The sequence below is a fragment of the Aplidium turbinatum genome, chromosome 2 (assembly GCF_918807975.1).
Source record: "Aplidium turbinatum chromosome 2, kaAplTurb1.1, whole genome shotgun sequence".
NCBI lineage: Eukaryota > Metazoa > Chordata > Ascidiacea > Aplousobranchia > Polyclinidae > Aplidium > Aplidium turbinatum.
Window position 1 is genome coordinate 28,324,277 of NC_137473.1, and position 20,261 is coordinate 28,344,537.

The following is a 20,261-nucleotide window of genomic DNA, read 5'->3' on the forward strand; positions in this document are numbered from 1 at the left end:
ATGCGATCAGCTGCTGTTTTGCGGGCGAGAGCAACGTAGGCTGTTTTTCGCTTTCGGCATTCTTTAAGTCCGATTAAATGATCAAAATCTCTTTCGTATAGTATTTTATCTTTGAAACACCACTTGTAATAGCGATTTTTGTTGCCCCTCAATCATAAATTCACGGGGGGCGCCGCCCCCCGGCCCCCCCGGAAGTCGGCGCGTATGCTTGTATACTTGCTTCGATTCGGAAATGCAACGAGTCATCGGGCGCTATTTGCTTGTGTTTGAAGCCCAGTGCTTTAAAGTTATTTTCGTATAAATGGTTAAACTCGGTCAAGTTCAACTCTTTATAGTTAAACTTGGTCAAGTTTAACTCTTTTCTAAGGAGATATGTGGTGTTTTTCGGGCCTGTGTAACATTGCTTTGCATAAGTGAGATCTTCTGCTTTGCAGGGCTGGTTCAATTGTAAAAATTGAAGCAGAAACAAGCAAATCACAACTAATTTACTAAAGGCGGACACTTGCATGCTTTTTATCGTCATGGTTGACTGATTTCACCCCACTTTTGTACTATTTTTTTGGTGGATACCTCCTCCGTGACGTCATCACCTTTTTAACCAAGTGGGAACCTTGTAAACCAGCTCCGATTTTAGATTGGTCCAGTTTCGTCTATCAGCGCAAAGCGTCTCTGATGTGACCTTGTTGATGGTAAGCGTAAAAGTCACAAATTAGCCATCCTGCCTATTGCTTCACGCCACATTAATCGATTATGAGATTTATTTTTCTATAGTTGTTAAATGAAGCTAACGTAAATTTAATAAACTTTTGTTGCACGCTGTTACAGTACATTAGCCCAGTAGTTCCCAGCCGGGGTGCAGTGGTAATTACAATACTCTGTGGTGCCGCGAGCTATTTCTCATAGTAGTATTCATTATATATCTCTACAAATGGGTAGCTAGGATCATTGTTGTTGATAAAATTTTCATGCACAATTTTTTTTATTAGATCATTAAGGGCAATTATTTTTTCATACGGTCTACGAAGTTTCGTGGTTAACAAAGTCTTAGCGTGGCACCCTTAACTGTTGTGTGATGTTCAGGGCCGGATTTAGATAAAAAGCGGCTCTAGGGCTAGGCTATTTATCTTTTGAGGCCCCCAATCTCCACCTTAACAGCCGTAGAGACGAGTATTTCAAACAATCACTGATGCAATTAGTGGATCAGTGATAGAGTGAATATGCACGCAAGTGTTGAAATTAACCACTTGAAAATAACCAAAGCTTGCAATTTAATTATAAGCGTTCTTTGAAATATTACTGGAAAATAAGAAGTGTTAGTCAAACAAAATAATTGAACGTTATTGTTGAAGTTATGTTCTTCAAGGAAATAATAAACTTACAAATTTTATGTTGCCTGTATGAAAAATGCTAATAACAAAATAATTATAACTATGCAGTTCAATTCTGTTTATTGTTTTGTTGGCAATAAACAAAGAAGAAGTACATACAAATTCAGTGTCTATCAGCACAACAGGATGGCAACGAAAGACCTGTAACGTCATCTAGGTCAGCTGCCACCCTAGCCTGTTGCAGGTAACACAGTTATAAAATAAAAAAGAACAAGCAAAAAACAAATAATCACACTATAAACAAATAAAAAAATCACACTAAAACGGAAATACGAACACCATATACAGAAAAAACGAAGAATTATCAACATTAAAGCAAACATGAATTAATTACCATATTGACCAAGAAGAAAACACTTGTACTTGGCTATTAAGACATTATATGTATTATCTTTGAGCTCATTAGAAATGTCACTCCATAACTTCACACCAGTAAAACGTAAAGGTTTTGTCCCACTATTTGATTAAACAGGCGGTAAAAACAACGTACATTTTTGTAATGGCGAGCGTTGTAACTGTGGATAGTATCTGATGTTCGCCCTTCGTCTCCGAAGATGGCCAATGAGACCGAGATCAAGCTTTTTTTAGTGTGGTCTTTGGTCAGGTGTAGGCTACGTGGGTGCGGAGATAGCCGATGAGGCCCATCTACGTGGCGAAGCCCCTACCGCAGGACGGACACTGAAAGGATGGCTGGCTAGGACCAGGGTTGTATAAGGCTCGGGCCCTGCGATGCTCCCGTCCCCTGACAGCAGACAGCGCACGACGTCTCCCAGCCAACTCTCCGCCCTTATGAATAAAACTGCGCCATGTTGGTCGCTCCACGGCCAAGTAGTCCCACGAATCCACATCGACAGCGAACTCCCCTATGGAAGCTTCCAACGTGTCCCCAAAACGCCCTCTTCGACCACCCACATGGCGTTTTCCGTTAGTCAGTTTTCCGCAGAGCAGCATCAAACAAATAAAAGAAACTCAACTATCATACTTCTCTTTACTTGATGAAAACAACCAAGCAATACCGATACATCTCGGAAATAGGCTAAGTAGATTATTGTCCGTGTAACGCCTTCATTGTTTTACTTTTGTTATCTAGCTACACTTTAATCAGGGTCTGACCTATTTTGGTATGCTTTGGCGTTGGCAATTCAGCCATCTTTGTATTTTCCCATCATCTTTTATCTTTCTTGTGGCCTGGTATGAAATTTATAGTCAATCCGTGTGTTCTTCAAATTTTTCCTAATCACAAATAGGAAACCAGCATTTAGTTGTCTTTAACGTGATTGAGCAGCAATTTACGAGAACACGTTCTAGATATCCATGTTTTATATTATGATAAGCGTATTTGAATGTTTTCGTTGGAGAAAGTCAAAGTCATACTTCCAGATGAAATTTTCGAGTGCCTTAAGATGAAATGTACGAGTGCCGTATCTAAATCTCTTCATGAGTATGGCTGTTTGGAATCAGCTTAGCCATCTGCAAGGTGTTAAAACTATGTTATGTCTTACTCATTTAAACTAACCGAATTGTTGCTGTTAAATACAAACAAGCCATGAACATATTCGGCAAAGTAATGCGTTTGGTAACATACTCAGAATTTCTTCAACTTTCGTACTTGTTTTATTTACGTCCAGTTTTTTTCTAAACACGAGATAATGTTGCCGGTGGCCGACATACCGCAAACTGCATTTGATTTACCAATAAATTTAAACGGCTGTCTTTCTCTTTTATATACAGTATAGTTTGATAAAATGCTGGTCAGACTCACATCTTACTTGAAAGCTCAACATATAGGGATAAACAATAAGTTCAGCAATAAGTTCACCCATTCTAGAAAAAAAATGTAGCTTAACCGCCGAACTATGCATATTGATTGTGACACATATTGTTGCATAAAAAAGATACAGAAGATGAACTTGTGCAGTATTAGCACGTGCTGTATCTCTAGGTCATTATTATAGTTATGTGATTACTGGATTTCTACGCCGTTGGTCAAGGGATAAATAGATTAACATGCTATTTTAGCTTCAGTCTTCCATGATCGTTATTTTAACATTCCTTACTTAGTACATCAAAGTATATTCTATAGATTTTTTTGTACATTTGACCTTTTAATATTGATTCATATAACGGGATTTCATTTTCTGTCAGTTTTACCATTCACATGTTTGTACGTTGCAGTGGGACAAGTCCAAGTTATTATTACGTCTAAAACAAACAAAGATCGTTTGCAAATTACTTTTTATGCGTTTAGTTATGCTGATATTGTCGCATAGTTTGGTGTCTTATGCTTTATCTTGTTATAGCCTGAAGGCGCGACTTAGCCAAGATATGTTCGGTTATTGAACAAGGCGTTTCTTTAATCCTAAACCACGTATACCAATGCGTAGCTCAGTGATATGTTGTTGTGAATTGAGAAAGTGTGTTAGCTTGCAAACCAGATTAAAATGATTCTATCATTCTTTTCTGGGCTTAAAACACCCCCAAACCACCACCAGTTTGCTGATTAGTACTTCGATGTTTGTAGTTAGTACTTGCTTGTTTGTATTCGTGGCATTGTGTTTGGTAGACAATGTAGACATGGGTTCGATTCCAAGGTTGAGTGATCCTAAACACTGACAATAATACCAGTTGTGTTCTTGTTTGCAGTAATGAGAGTAAGTTAAAGCAAAATTGAAGGAATCAGTGCATAGGGTCACAACAACGATACGAAGCTGAAAACAGTCCATAACTAAAAGCAATGTTTTCCACAAAACAAATCAATGATGACATTTTATATATATATATCTTTGCGATTATTGATATCTCATCAACATCACGCGAAGTTTCACTTCATCTAATTATCTAGTTGGATGGTCTCGAATCTCGATTTTACATTCCTCTCTGGCTTAAGACTCACATGAAGTGTCAAAAGCTTTGAATAAAGTCGTAAATTATAGGTTTTGTGGCTAATTTTTTACTTCCAATATTCTATCCAAGCTAAAGAGTGACGTACAAAATTACCTTTATTTTTCCTGGGTAACTTACGTGTTAAGTTAAGTTTGATTCCTATTTCTTTGCTGTGTAAGTCTTACCCTACATTAACGACAGTTGCAACTTTTTCAAGCGCGCTTGCTGAACTTACGTAGTAGCCTACATAGGCTACTCTGATTGTGAATAGTCTGTACGACTGTACGTTATGTTTACATACTTTGCTGCGAAACTTTCGCAAAGTTGGGATTGTAAAAGATATGATATCATAGGTAAGGTTTAATTGTTTCAAACCTTAAAACACAGTCAGCTGACGTTTCTTCAGTCAGAAAGGTAAAGGAAACAAAACTTTACCTGCGTTGTTTGTAACCATATTTTCAGCCAGCTAAAGTTGCCTTTTCTATGTATAAAACAGACAATTTTGGTTGTCGAACTTTTAACACAATTACACATTTACCCCATTTAGCTTTACTCAAGAAAGAACGCAATCGGCTCAGTATTTTATGTCTTCGATACGGCATTAAAACTTGGCTCACAAGAAGCAGTGGAAGGGACTTTAGCTTCTCCGCAGTTGAGATTGCTTTTACAGAAAAATGCTTTGTTTGAAAACAATACACCTGCAAAAAGCTTACAAAAAGCGTTTTAGATACCGCTGACTTGAAGTAGTATATTTTTTCAATACACAACTACAGCATTTGTGAAACCACAAAAGATGCAGATGATTTATCTGTGCAATTGTCCAAAAACTTAAGGCTTTTTACTTTAGAATTATTATGAAACGTTGATTATCGATTTCCAGCTTAGCGTTGTACCTTGTACGATATAGAAGTGTTGAGGAACTTAAAACTGCCATGGAGCTCAATGCTAGTGGACAATTAGAAAATCCTTTTGTTTCGGTTATAACGACAGCTGTGTTTAAAACGGTTATGCTTTAAAAAGTATATCACCTCTTAAAGTTAAGATTTATTTTCGTAGACATAGGACAGTTGGCTGTTTCGTTCTCATTAGGAAAAGATGGATTGTTGCCAAACATCGCCACAATCTCTGGAAAGCCATGATGTTGATTTTTGCTGAATATATTTTAAGGGCATGGGACTACATCACATTTTCAGCTAAGTTGGCTAAAACATCACAAAAATTAATTAAAACAAATTATGCATATAAGAAATCAGACTACCGCCCATACTTGCACAGTTGTGGATGAGGCCTTTTTAATTTTAACAAAATGTTTTACAAACAGTCAAAATTGCTCTAGAATAATTGCATGAATAAAAAAATTAGTTCAAGTGTTGTTGACATAAAAAAAGAAACTTCGTGTTCGTCTTTGTAAGTTTTGTTCGTGTATTTGGAGCGCAAAAACGTCATCAGACTTATAACAAGTAAAAGTAAATATGACAATATATTTAAAACTACAACAATGATTCCTATTTCCTAGTACTAAACAGCCTACTCAAGAACAAGCATGCTTTCTAAAATTTTACTGAAACGTATTGCATAAATTTGCAGTTGGTTTTCAGTCTGCTTAATAATCAAAAAAGTTATAGCAGTCATACAGTGAAGCTGCAGTTGAGCTTTGTATCGTCTCTTGCATCCCAATTCACCATAGTACCGAGGTAATGCGAGGTATTTAAATTTTTGGACCTGTTTAAGAATTGTTCCTTTAACTGATAAATTACGAATAGGAGTTTCGGCTTCTTTTCTCTTTGTTATGACCATTGTTTGTGTTGTCTTTTTATTTAGTTCCATGCCAAATATCTTGCTTTTCGTACACATAATATCTAAGATGTTCTGCAGGTTTACGTCCGAGTTGGCTATCAAAACGGTGTCGTCAGCATATCGTATGTGGTTAATGTTGTTACCTCCAATACTAATACCTCTTTCATCTTCAATATGTCTTAAAATTATTTCTCTGTATAATGAGAAAAAGTCGGGTGATAGCACACAACCTTGTCTTACTCCTTTCTCAATGGGCGTGTAGTCACTGCAGTCAACATCCTGATTCCTGATAGCAACTGATTGTTCGTAATATAAATTTTGATTTTTGAATAATTCTTAGATCTTTGTCGTCAATTCAATTCGGCCGAGCCTGTACAACATTTCATTGCGTTGAACTTTATCAAAAGCTTTTTTATAGTCGATGAAGCACAAGTACAGATCTTTTTGCATTTCTATTGATCTCTGAGCGAGGTTTTTCAGAATGAAGACCGCATTCCTTGTTCCTTAATCAGGCATAAACCCATATTCGCATTCGTTTATTTCTGGATGTTAATTTGTTTCTAACTCTGTTCATGATGGCTCTCAGCTGTAGTTAAATAATATGGGATATTAGACTAATTGTGTGATGTTCTTCGCATTCTCTTGTGCCTGGTTTCTTCGGAGTTGTAATAAAAACAGATTTTGTCATATCAGTTGGAATTTCACCGGTGTCATATATTTTGTTTAAGAGTGCGTGAAGTACGTCGATGCCAATTGCCAATGTCATCTAGTGCTTTTATCATTTCAGTGCTTATATCGTCTGGGCCTAGTGCTTTGCTTTCGTTTTGCTTATAGCAAATGTGATTTCACTTTTTAAAATGGTTGGGCCTGAAAGTGACTCAGAGAATTCAAATGGTTATGTTGTTCTTTCTGGATCCCCATATAACCCTTCAATGTATTCTTTCCATCTGTTAAGGATCTCGTCCTCTTCCAAAAGTATTTCACCAAATTTAGATTTTAAACACCCAGATTTGCGTACTGATTGGATTTTTCTTGTTATTGCTTTATTCTTTTGGTGTGCTTCACTTGGTGTGAAATTGTAGATTTTTTCAATAGTACGGTAGCACATTCGTTATTGAGAAAGTTTTCTTTTGATTCATTGCAAGCCTTTTTTATTTTGTTTAAGCGTTTATATTCTAAGTCAGGGGTCACCAACCTTTTTTGCATGCGGGCCACTTTGGCACTAAGGAGAGCTGTGGCGGGCCGCACTAATAAAATGTTAGGTAGGTTGACTCTTATGCTAAAAAAGAACGCATTTCGTACCTTGTATCCAACGTTACATGTTGTTCATATTTATTTTAGAATACCGCAGCAACAAAATTAATTGAACAACGCTACTGCCAGGCCAAGCTCCTTTTACAACATTTTTGACTTTTTTTAACAATGCCTAATAAGCGAGGCCACTTGTTTTGCGCACTTATAGCGAGGCGAGCGGTTTCATCAGAATATTCATCGCCAAGCAAGAGTGGTGTTGTCACTTCGCTTCACAAAAGATATCTTGCAATTAACAATTTTAGTAAACAAGGAAATGTTTGACACATCGCAATAGGCTATAGGCAACAATAGTGACCTACAAACATATCAGCGAAAAATAGGCTCCAATAACAGGGAAAAAGAAACCAGGCACCATGAAACAAATGTTTGTAGAAATCACCCAAAAATTGTAATTCTATCGTAATTCATGAACAGTCTTCCCTTTAAAAAAGCAATGAGTTGCTTTTTCATCCTTTTTGTGAGAGTCTATAAAACCGTCTTTCTTTTGTTACAGACAACTGTCACTTGCGGTGCTTATCAGCGTGGCAAGAATTTGTTGATTAACAACATTTTGCAGAACTTGCTTCGGCAGTAGGTATACTAAAATTGGAACGATAGAGAAGATCAGCATGGCCCCTGCGCAAGGATGACACGCGAAATCGTGAAGCGATCCATATTTCTTTAAAAAAAAAAAAAAAAAACATTTTGCAGTACTAAGCTAAATATTTTCATAATACAATCAGAAAAAGTTTTTAAATTTGGCCAATTTATTATAAATTGAGTTGGCACACCGACCTATTTTGCCAACAAAAACTTGCATAAAGAGAACACTGGTCGTGAAACACAATAACGGTGAAACGCACACTAGTGTTTACATGACATTTGCAAACTTAAAATAAGCAACCCTATGCTCGACATTTTCGAAATTCGAAAACAGACGTTTTAATCAACCACTGGGACAGTGTGGCTGGACATCGCATTGGAATAGCTTTAAGCAACCCCCACCTAGAACTATAATCTGATTGGTCGGTCGGTGGAATCGTATGCAAAGCGAAAATATGCTTCTCGGAAAGTGTTTTTTTGCCTGTGTGCTCTTTAACTCCTCAAGAAAAGTATTTTTGGTTATACTTGTACGCTGATACCTTCCGCGGGCCGCAGCGATACAGCGTGGCGGGCCGCATGCGGCCCGCGGGCCGCCATTTGGTGACCCCTGTTCTAAGTCATTCATGTTCTTATATTTTCTTCTCTCTTTCATCATATCTAGAATTTATGTGTTTATCCAATTCTCATGCTTTGAAGCTTCAACCATGGGCAAAATTACAGCTGCTTTGATTAAAGAATGTTTAATCATGTTGAAGTCTTACTTTGTTGATGTTGTGTTTTTATTCTTGTCGATTTTTGGGCTGATTATTTTATTTTCGAATTTTCGTTGATATGTATTTTTTAGGTTTACATCGTTGCAGAAGTTCCAATCAATTTTTTTTTCTTTTTAAGATTCTTAACTTTTTGTAGTCTGAGTCTAAACTTGGCAACCAGTAGGTTATGATCGCAGTCGCAGTCGGCTGTAGGAACTGTGGAAGCATCTGTGATAGTATTTCGGAATTGTAGAAATGTCAGAATATATACTGATACTGGAAATTACATTAATGCATCTAAATAAAGTTGTCATAAAAATGAAGTTTTCTACTGTCTACAGAGCAAAGATAAGCATTTAATAAGTCTGGGCCCGTGATTGATACTTTTTAAAACTTCAATTTGGCATAATATTGAAAGATGAGTAGCCTACTATGGAAGTGTAGCGACATTTAATGTATCTCAAGAAAATACAGTTGCTACAAAAATGGATTTTGGTTTATAGTTGACAAAGATAAATAGTCAATGTTAAGCACTTTACATGCGGTAATTTGAAAAAGTTCGAGCCCCTTACATGTTATTTTTTTTTAACTGCATAGGCTTATAAATGGCGTAATCTGATAATTTCAGTACTGGAATGTAGGCGTAATATGTAGGTTACTGCATCTAAATATAGTTGTAACAAGACTGAAGTTCTTATTTTTTATTCTGACAGTGCAATGTTACATATTCGGAAAGCAATATTTGAAAAAATCCGGGCCCCACAAAATTAATTTGTTTTAAATTACACGAGCTTACATATGACATAACATGGTAATTTAATACCGAAAGTAACATGTATTGCATCTAAATATACTTACAGGACTGAGTTTATAGCTTTCATTGTCACAGTGCAATGCTAAATATTTGGAAAGCAATATTTGTAAAAATCCGGGCCCCACAAAATTAATTTGTGTACATATGACATAACATGGTAGTTTAATACCGAAAGTAACATGTATTGCATTTAAATATACTTATAAAACTAAAGTTATAGCTTTTTATTGCAATGTCAAATATTTGCCTCGCAGTAGTCGTAGTAGTCAAGCTTTAATCTTGTAATGTCCCCGTTACCGAGGGTGTAGTGTTTTGATGTTTGATTTTTTTTTGTATTGTAGTGTTTTGTTACCGAGTCGGAGTGGTAAGAAGTGTTTTGAAAAATTCCGGGAGCCTAAACCGGATTCAAAAGTACCCCCTGGACCCCCCCTGTCAACTCTGCTGATTGAGAACATGCAACAAATTCAAGTTTTACAATCTTTTTGCAGTTTTGTTTTATAAAACTTTGGTGGCTTGCTTCGTTTCTTCTTTAGTCTTTTTACTACGTCTCAAAGGGGAAATCAAACTACACGGTATAGGGGAGCACTGTTATGGAATCAAACACCTACCAAAATTAAGCTACAAGATTCTCACAAGCAATTCTCTACAAAATATAAAGAATTTTTATTGTCTGGCATTTAATTTTTATGCAATATAGGACTTCGCTTTCTCCACGACAACCACAATTATTCAGCACCTACCATCTTTTTTTTTAAATTTTTCTATATAGACCTACCGTAAGGGTTGTATTTGTTACATTTTATATACCAGTTTCAATAACTAATGTTGTTCCCCGAAAGAATGACAAAGGGGGCCTCGGCTCGATAATCTTGTTTTTTAGGCCTTGGTGCGCTGTCTCGTTCGTGTATTATTTGTGTGTATATTTTGCATGTCTGTTGTATGCTGTACGTTTGTCTGCATTGCTGTTTTTTGCTCACCAAAAGGAACTTTTTTACTTCTACTAGAAAAATAAATTGAATAGGTTTAGGCCTAAAAAGTAGACTAGCGCTCCTTTTATGGTACTGTCATTATTCCATAAATGGATCCTAGGTCAGCGTATTTATAACCTGTACGTCACTGCAGCAACCACGTGATATTGTGAACATCTTTTTCAAAACTTTCTCATTGAAGTAAACTAAAAGATAAGAAAGCTGCAGATTCATATAATGGTTTGTTGTTTTGATGACGTGGGTTCGATTCCCACTGCTGCCATTATTATTTTTTTTAATTACCAAACAAAGTTCAAAGCAAGAACCAATTCTCTGTCTGAATGCTAGAAAGGTGACAAGAACTGCAGTCAGCTGGTTCATTGAGAAAACTGTCGTATTATTGAAGTGTCTGCCGGTCAAAACACTCCATCTGCTGCAGCGACCTGCAGATTATGCCTACGTTCAATGTTTTAATTGAAAGATGTTCTTGCACTGCCTTGCTTGTCAATATGTCCTGTTTATATAACCCGTTGTTCAGCAGATCCTTCGTTATGTTTTGCATTCTTGTTCCTGTTACGTTTTGCTGTAGTGTTGTCTGCCAACATCCCAGCTAGCCATTCATACATTGAATCAATGTACCAAGGACTGATTTGTTGACTGGGGTGGCGCATTGATATGGACAGGATGTGCTTGTCGGCCATTGTTGCTCGGTTGAGGTGAACACTTTTTGAGAATCATCGGAATTTGAAATGTATGGTGTTGGTTTGAAGACCGCGTGAAGCATACGTTAAACAACGTTTAAACAAATAATACTTGAACTTTTTTCTCGAGGCGGTGAATTCAATGGTGTCCTTTTTGAAGTGTCTGTTTCCTTAACCTAGGTCCTTTTCACTTTTATTTAGCCTAGCCAACAATTTGAAGATTTATTTATTGTTTCTCTGTTGGCGTATTTATATAATCTGTCGGTCGCTGCAGCAGATGGAGTGTTTGACCGCAAGACATTTTATAGTAAAGGACAACTTTCCCCACGAACCAACTGACTGCAGCAGTGTGACCCTTCTAACGCTCAACCACAGAATTGATTCTTGCTTTGAAGTTTGTTCGGTAACTAAAAAAGAATAATGCCAGTGGTGGGAATGGAACCCACGTCATCAAAATGACTGCCTTCCTAACCTTACGCTCAAACCGCTACACCTTTTTGACCTTCTTTATATTCCACCCAACCGTAGTCACCTTCATTTTCACCCAATCAAGTTCAAACCCTGCCCAGGCTTGGTGCTGCAAGTCTGCAACCATCAACTCAAAAGAATGTTGTTCATGACTACCAAATCAAATTTTTAAAGGATTATATAAATCTGGACTGTTCATTGTACTAATCTAATGTTACAACTCCGCAGTGTTGTACGCGTCATTGAAATAATTTGACGGCGTCAGCGTCAGCGCGAATTGCCTAAAAACTTTACGGCGTAAAGGACTGCGTAAGCTCTTAAAGAAATTGACGGCGTCAGCGCTAATTTCTAGCGCTATTTTTTGCCAGCGTCTCTTAAAACGGAAATATTTCAACCAAGTGTAGGCTAACAATAGCTATAAATAAAGAGCAGGTATTATGTTTTGAGACTGTATTGTAATTAGCTGCTCAGCCTATTAGTTATTTCCTTGCAGAAAAACAAGCATTTCAAAACGTTTGTCTGACAATCTGCTGCGTTTGGGACGCATATTCAGGGGCGCCGGAGCGATTTTTGACTGGATGGGCAGGAGTATGAAAAAAGGGCACTTTTGTTGCTGAAAGGCCAATTTTTTTTTGTAAGTTTCAAGATAAGATATAGCGATAATGCTCATCTATCAGCTCATTATCGAGTAATGATACAAATGTCCGCTATACAAAGAACAATGGCACGGAAGGGCATCATGCTATTTTATAATGATGTAATATAACTTACTGTGATGGAGAATTTTGTGTCGTGAATATTATTTTGAGGCAAAAATAGAACATTATAATTAGGCTAAAAGCGGATAGCATAAATTTTTATATTGCAAAGTGTGCAGTAGCTTACATGACCTTAAAAGGGCACCATTGCCCCCTCTTCCCTCCCCATCCACAGAAATTTGAGGGCAGGGGGGCATCCACTCCCCCTTCTCCCTCCGCTTCCGGCGCCTCTGCGCATATTGTCCTTTCCAAGTGAAAACATGCGTTCCACAGCAGCGCTGGTTGGTATTGGTGTGTTGTATTTCAAAAACAAGTTGAAAACGTTTAGTCGGAAAGGTATCACTGTTCCAAGCGTGCTGTGATAGTTTGGCATGTATAAATCTTTTAACGAGGTCCACTGCACCAACATCGCTCTTTTCAGGGGCACAGAGCTCTTGAAATAAAGTATATTCAACGTCCGCGATGCCATTCATGGATTTTTCGCTTTCTGTCTCTGATCCCTCGTTCTCAATACATGGGTGATCACCAATTGGCGAACTTCTTCCGCATGTATTCCAGGGAGCCATTCCAACCAACGCAAAAGCCGGTAATTCGGATGAGTCGCGCTGGCCAGAATACGTTGTGAAACTCTTATTGTGAAACGAGATTTTCCATAAAAACAAAAAATGACGCTTAGCGCTTGACGCTTAAAATCGGCAAAATAGTTGACGGCGCCATCACTTCCGTCAACTGAAAAATAAATTGACGGCGCTAGCCTCAGCGTCAACAAAAAGTTGACGCCGTCAAATGACGCCGTCAAATTGACGGCGTCAACGTACAACACTGCAACTGCGTTTTTGTTTAATTTTTTGTTTTGTTGGCCAATAGTATGTAGTTTTGCACAATGTTGGATTTATAGGAATGTAATCTGCTCGGTGTGACTGATTTTATAATTTTTGCCTAATTTTCATACTTTATGACGCAACAATAATATTTTTGAAAATTTGACCTTTCTAGTTATTTCTTTTGTTTTTCTATTTTTGTTTCCCATTGTAGCCTACAGTAATTGATCTCTTAATTAGGCTACTTGATCCATTAACTGCAACAGGCAACATTTTCTTTTTAAAGCTGCATATTTTTAATTGTGTAGCATTATAACCTAATTCATTTGCTAAAACCTCAAATGCTAAGGTAACAGGGATCAGTTGTCAGTAGATGTTACAGAAAATATATTTCGCACTTATTCAGTGAGTGCATCGTCAGTTCTGATAAAGGGCAGTTAAAACCTTATTCAAATAGAATCTAATTCATTTGTTTTAATACCGCTGTTTTAAACTGAAATTAAATGGTCCGGCAGAAGTATAACTGAACCTGGAAATTTTATGCAAAGTTTTTTTTTTGATTGATTTTGGTAGCCTAGAGTCTACTCTTTCAGAATCTGCCGGGTGCACTCCGCGCACCCTTGAGCGTTTTGAGAAATTCAAGATGGCGTCCAAAATGGCTGCCGTTTCAGATAACTCCCTATAACTCAGTTAGTATTTGACCTAGGATGATAATTTTGGTGTCTAACCATATGTTTTGATGGGAAAGGAATACATTGAAACTATTTATTTGACTGGTTGGGGATTGCATCATGTAGAAATGCAATAATGCCGCCAATAGGGCTGCCATATTAAAAAATTCAAACAAAAACAAACAAATTCACTTGTAGCCTATTTGGTCTAGAGTGACAATTTTGGTGTCTATCCGTATGTTTCGTTGACAAGGAATCCATTTAAGGGATTAAGACAGTTGCATATGAATTACATCGCAGGAAAATCCAAAATGGCTGCTGATATATTTGCTGAATACTTATAGAAAATCATTATTTTTGCGACTTTTGCTTGTGAAATATAACATCACTCACAAATGTAACCATTAGCTATCATAAATGTTACCATTAGTAATGTACAAGCCTCTCTCACAGTCACAAGACAGTCAGTTGTGGTTATCATCTCATTAAGTCACCTAGTCCATAAATCTGTGATGTTGTCCAATTGAATTAAAATGCTAAGTAAGAGTCTGGCTGAAACCTGCAGCATAACACGCACAGAATATTGCACATTTCAAACCATCCCTTGTGCAGCTGCAAGAAAGCGTTTTGCAGGGGTTCTCACTCTTGCATCCACACTTGATCATGACAGTTTCTGGGGTGAGTTCAACATTTGCGGGAAGGAGGACCGGTTGTAGCGTATTAAGTGTCGAGTCTTTCACCCATCCGTACATTTCTGCATCAAGTTCGGGCGGATTGCTGTCTTCCAGTGAACGCCACACAATGACTTGGTGATGGGCCCTTCTTACATTCTCTTTAAAGGCCTCACTTGTAGGAGGAAGAGAACAAAGTTTTGGTGGTACCGCGGAGGCCCGACCCGTTTTGAATGCCCATATCCTCCAGTGTGCTTCGGACATTGATTTACTCGTAGTATATTGACTGTAACAGGCTGACATGAATGTGGTTGCCTACGCAATCACTGATTCTATGGGAGAATCAATGACCCCTAAAAGTGACAGTGAGTGACCATCTTTCAGAACCTTCAATGCAGTACCTTTGCCAACCCCACAGCAGCATGCTACCGTATCACATCCAGTAAGAGCATAAGCTGGCAGGAGTTCATTCACAAAAGACACATGCTTCTCTATGGTTTTTCCAATGTCAATGACTGTTCGTTCCTTAATTGGTGATTCCATGGTGATACGATTTTTCATGCTTCCAACGTGATAATAATGAAGCAAGAGAATGAAAACGTCAGTGTCATCGAATATCACAGTTATATCACTCTCTTCATTATTTCGAGCAGACAGCATCACCTGTTGGACAATGATATTGTCCGCTTCCTCATGACTACTTGAAAGGTCTGTCCTTCTGATCACTACACCACCATGGCTGATCTCAAATGGGGCAACGTCCTCAACAATCACTATCAACTTGTGAGTTTGGGTGTATTCATGGAATGACTCGTCTTCAATCAGAAGTTTGACAATCAGGTTTATCAACTGCTTCTTGTTTTCGATCACCGTCAATACAGTCTTTTCAGGTGGTAACTTGGTGTTCAACTGCAGCTCGTGGACTCGGCTAACTCCAGTGGCCCTAGCACTTCTGGTGACTCTCTTAGTACTGTAATCGTAGTACCGATCGAACACTAGGTGAACGTCCCCAACTTTTAGTCTCTTGGCAATGGCGTGTTTCAAGTTGTTTGCGTAGTCTGTAGTGGTGCTCTCTGCAGGCCAATAAATCACCCAGAGTAGGGCTGAACCATCAATCACAACTACTGAAGTGTCACTTGCTGTTGTCCGAGCAGATACCTCAACCTGAAACTGTCGCTTTAAGGAAGACTTTGATGTTGCAGCTCTCATTTCTTCTGTGGGGTCAAACATAGACGTTGGTACTGGGGCCACTTCGTAGGATAGGACATCTTTTATGTCAACATCACGCCCACTAGCCTGTTGGCCTATGACCCTGGAGTAGATGACATTCATGTCGTACACTTTACTACCTCCCACATTCACATGATTCTTTGTAGCCATCATGGTGGTCATGGTCTTGTGAATTGTTTCATGTAAGCCATCAGGTAAATTCTCTCCAAATTCGCACATCTGTTTGAATCCTTTCTGCACAGCCTCCTGCACATTCACTGCCGGGGTTCCATGTTGACCAGTTGCAATGTTCACTAGATCCTCTGGATGTTTCTCGGGATCAAGTGGATCCATACATTTTTAAAGCTTCGTCCTTATGGCTTCTCGGTCCTTGTTGTCATTCTTTATCCGTGCCTTCTTTTCTTCCTTATGCCCACTTCCCTGGTCTCCAGAATCTCCAAGCATTTCGCCCAGAACAGCCTCCACAGTACTAGATGTATGAAGACTCAATGCCCAGATCTTGAGCGTGTCCGGCTTCAAGGTTATTCCTATGATGCCATATCTCATGAAAGTAGTTTCTATAAACATATCACTCCATAGGCCATTCTATGGTCCGCGTAGGTGCCTCATCACATGCTCCCCTTTCATGAACCGGACTAGTACCTCTTCTGGGAGGGATTCCATTGCCCTTAGGTTGCACATCCTATACCTTGCATAATGCACATGACCAGCGGCAAAGAAATAGGGAAGCATTTGTTTGCATGCCTCAAGATCCAACAGCCGATCAGAGACCCGATGCAGTCTATGAAACTCATCAAAAAGTGCATACCACCCAAGCGCGGGATGACATCTGAAAACCTTTCTGGGTAAGCCCACTTCACAGGTAATGCAACTTTATATAGTTGTAAGTCACAGGTAAATAACACAAACTTTTGGTCAGCATTATGTGTCACCTTTTGAGCTTCCACCATTGTTGTCATTATTGTATCTGGGTGGGATGGCACAGGATCAACCAAAGGCAGGTATGCCGTCTTAGTCTTGGGTTGTTCTGTTTGGCCTTGATTGCGTGTAAGAGCTGTGTTGTAGCCATTGTACTCGGGACAATTCTGTTTCTGAACATCCTGAAAGAAGGCGAAGTCAGTTTCATCCGCTCTTTGTTTTAGAGTAGCCTGTTGCGTAAGTAACTTGAGTGAGAGAACTGTTCTAACAGCAACACTCTCGGGCATTTTTGGTTTCTTGGAACCATTATATCTCTGTATAGTGACATCACATTCTATTGCCTCCGACATCTCCTCCTTTAAAATTCGTGGCATTGTCTCTCTATGGTATCGATCAGCATCAGATGGTGATTCAGGATGTGTAACCAGACCAGCTAACGAGTGGGTGGAAAGTTTTCCATTTTGCGACGAGATTTCAGCATCAAAAGTATCGACAACTACTTGTACCAAACAGTCTGTTGCAGCTTTCACAGCTGAATGCTTAAAGCGTAATACCTCGTTATAAGAACACTTTCTTACTTCTCTACTTACTTTTCTTATACTTATTATACGATATTTCTTACAGGCCTGCTGAGACGCAAGTTCGCACTTATCAGTCAAAAAGCAAAATGATTACGTAGCATAGTGGGAGTTCGAGATTAAGAAATTTACAGTAAGTATATATCAGGCAAATATATCAGCAGCCATTTTGGATTTTGCTGTGATATAATTTATATGCAAATGTTTTAATCCCTTAAATGGATTTCTTGTCAACGAAACATATGGATGGACACCAAAATTATCATTCTAGACCAAATACAAGTGAATTTGTTTGTTTTTGTTTGAATTTTTTAATATGGCAGCCCTATTGGCGGCATTATTGCATTTCTACATGATGCAATCCCCAACCAGTCAAATAAATAGTTTCAATGTATTCCTTGCCCCTCAAAACATATGGTTAGACACCAAAATTATCATCCTAGGTCAAATACTAACTGAGTTATAGGGAGTTATCTGAAACGGCAGCCATTTTGGACGCCATCTTGAATTTCTCAAAACGCTCAAGGATGCGCGGAGTGCACCCGGCAGATTCTGAAAGAGTAGACTCTAGGCTACCAAAATCAATCAAAAAAAAAACTTTGCATAAAATTTCCAGGTTCAGCCAAAAAATTGGATTTGGCAACCGGACTAAAATGATCAAGGTTTGTCTGAATAAAAAGTACATCAATTAAAGGTCGACTACTATTCACAAATCACCTTATAGTGTATGTTATTGCGCTCAATTGTATCGTTGTTTTTATTTATGTTTTCTAACTGTCACACTGAGCCAGTGAGCCTGTTTCATGTAGTTTTTTACCTTGCTGAGTCTTCTATGACATCACAATTCATTTTTAAAATTGCCAAGACTCTCAAAGTAAAAAGTTCAGGAAACTTTTTATTACTTTTTTAATTTCTTTTCAATTTTATTTTTCACAACTGGCGCAAACATGTAGTGAACTGTGAACGGCAAAGTAACAAAACGGAAACTGGAAAAATAACTAAAACGTAATTTGCCGATGCTTGACATTTGTCAGATTAAGAACAGGGAAGCAGCTGACTCGATGACTGATAGTCTTTCGCTGCTTTCTGTCTGTTGTGGTATCGAGATTGCGATGGTGCCATTTTATTCATATTGTGCAAGCCTCGAAACTGAAGGCGGCCATCGCGGCCATGGCCGCGATTAACCTACAAAAACTGACATTTTGTCCGCCGGGTCTCGCCCTTCCGTCGGCCGCATTTGTCCGCCATAAAGTTCCGAGAAAATTTTACGCAAGCGCCCTTGTGAATAAAGTACTTTGTCACTTATAATCACAAAGGATTAGAATGCAGTCAAAGCACCCGATAAATCACAATACACATTGTCTATGCTTGAATTGCTAACATTATTGATTAACCAAGCAGCTGATGTCTGACGATAAGCAGGATGCAAGTGACATCACAATACTGTTTATTGATGCGATATATTCAGTCTTCGGAATTAGCGTCGGCAATAAAAATGCCGAGGCCACACAAACGCTTGTAAGGTTAGGGTTAGACAATAGACATTCCTCCCAGTCGTTATAACACAGCCATAGATTTGTTCCTTAGTCAACACCCTGATGGAGCTCTACGAAAAAGAGGCGTGTAGATTGGTATCAAAGCCCCAAAGCCGCAAAACGTGGACACTTGATTGCGAACGGCGAAGACGGTGTAGATTTACAGCCAAGCGATGAGCCTCTTGATGTGTCCGATTCCAGTGATGGCGCTCAACCTCGTGCTCTGATACAGCATCTGATGATTCCGATTCTGACAGCTAGTTCTTTATCAAACAGACTTTGTGTTGTTCGCAGTATCGCAATTGTGCCGAAATTATGTTAGTGTATACGTAAATCGAGGCAATCTTCTCGCAGGGAGCTATCAATTTGTTACCGGTAGGCTACCTGGTTGAGCAATTAACGTTATTTTATGATAATTCAACGTTGCTAGATGTTGAATTAATGTAAAACAAGCGTAAATTTCTTATTGGGCATTGCTGTTACGCAGTATAACCCGCCGGAAAATTAAATCGATCTGTGCTGACTCGAACGTTGAATCAACCCAAAATTAACTTACTTTTCCGCCCGTGAGTTATTTAACGTGAATAACTGTAACAGCGTGCAACGTGCGTATTTTGTTGCTCGCTTTATCGCTACTTTTGGCATTATTACATCACAACAAATCAAACAGTGCGGTCGTGATAGACTATTCTAGTATATTTTTCGCTTCTCGTTTTACATGTTTTAAAACAATTGTTTCGTAATAAACGTTCACAGCAATGTCGAAGTTTCGATGGCCGCCATGTGCTTGTGATTGGCCGCCGAACAGCTTGCTTCAGTCGGACACGTTTGGCCGCCGGAAAAAAAAAGTTGTTTCGAGGCCTGCATTGTGTATAATTGTACCGTGCTATTCTCGCAACAAACGAAATAAAAGTTTTCTCTCTCTCGCCTGGCTGCCGATAGTAAAACGCTCACTTAATTTACTTTATGTTAGTATCACGTACGTGCAACACCCCATCTGCTGCAGCGACTTACATATTACAAATACGCTCTCCGTTTACTAGTTACTTGAGCTGTCTGCAGTTTTTTCAATTTTTGCTGTTTTTTTCTTGCGCAGAAACTGTGCTTGTCACAAGTTTTCCGCGTTTTTTTTGATTGATCTAAATGCTGCTTTGATGCGGCTCCAGATGACGAACAGTGTATGGTTGATGTAAAAGATTTTGTTAATTTATTGTTTAAATCTATTTAATTACTATAAAAAGATTGTTTACATCTTTTTTATTGGTGTACAAGCAAGCGAAAATCGCAGTTAGGTAATTCTGAAAGGTTGATGGTTGGTCATTAGCTATGCACTTCACTACTTCGCAATTTGCCTGAGACTGCAGTTCATACACGAAAAAGGATGTGAGCAATCAGCAAAGCTGCCCTTTCAA

The 20,261-nt window shown here is 38.5% G+C and overlaps 1 protein-coding gene and 1 pseudogene across 1 annotated transcript in view; both read left to right on the forward strand.

The window, feature by feature from the left end:
- LOC145764711 (laminin subunit gamma-1-like) overlaps positions 1-20,261 on the forward strand; it is a 145,169-nt gene that overhangs the window by 7,601 nt on the left and 117,307 nt on the right. The gene's annotated exons all lie outside the window — the stretch shown is intronic.
- Positions 7,942-8,042, forward strand: LOC145765723 (U6 spliceosomal RNA; annotated as a pseudogene).